Below are 649 nucleotides of genomic sequence, written 5' to 3'. Positions count from 1 at the left end.
GCAAAGCAAAAAAGCAAGAAGAGTAGGCCATCAAGCAAGGAAACACAAGCAATGGCAGCACTCTAGCAGCCCCAAGTTCAGTGCTAATTGTGTCTAGTGTTAACAATATTGGAAGTGCAACCTACATTAGTTTTTAGTTGTGACAGTAGGGCTGTGCTCACCAAAAATATTGTATGGCATGATTTTGCTTTGGGTTTTGTTAACAGTTTTCTGTTTATCTTCCACATAATTTATTAACTGTAAAAATTATTTGGCTGTGCTCACTTGCTGTTTTTGTTGTTGTTATGTGCCATCAAGACGGACCTGATTCATAGTGACCCCTCCTTGGGTTTCTGAGGTGGTATCACTACGGAAGTAGATTGCCCAACCTTCCTTCCGAGGAGTGGCTAGTGGGTTTGAACTGTCAGCCTTCTGGTTAGCAGTCAGGTGCCTTAGGCACATATAATAAAATTGGAAGGATATAGAAAAGAATAGCATGACCTTTGCAAAAGGGTGACATGTAATTTCATGAAGCATTCAATATTTTTGATAAAGAATAGTGAGAAAAGCCTACAGTTACCACAAGAAAGGAAATAATAAAGATTTGAACAGAAATCAGTGAAACAGAAAATAGAAAAAAACAACAAGATTAGAAGTCTTTTTTTTTTTT

At 37.4% G+C, this 649-nt stretch overlaps 1 pseudogene; it reads left to right on the top strand.

Moving 5' to 3' along the window:
• The first annotated feature begins 426 nt into the window (after positions 1 to 426).
• Positions 427 to 527, top strand: LOC122151666 (annotated as a pseudogene).
• Positions 528 to 649: the final 122 nt, after the last annotated feature.

This window comes from Orycteropus afer, unplaced genomic scaffold, assembly GCF_000298275.1.
Source record: "Orycteropus afer afer isolate SDZICR_OR568_19922 unplaced genomic scaffold, OryAfe1.0 scaffold00629, whole genome shotgun sequence".
Lineage (NCBI taxonomy): Eukaryota > Metazoa > Chordata > Mammalia > Tubulidentata > Orycteropodidae > Orycteropus > Orycteropus afer.
Note: the sequence above shows the minus strand (reverse complement) of the source record. Positions and strands in the feature narration are given on the sequence as shown.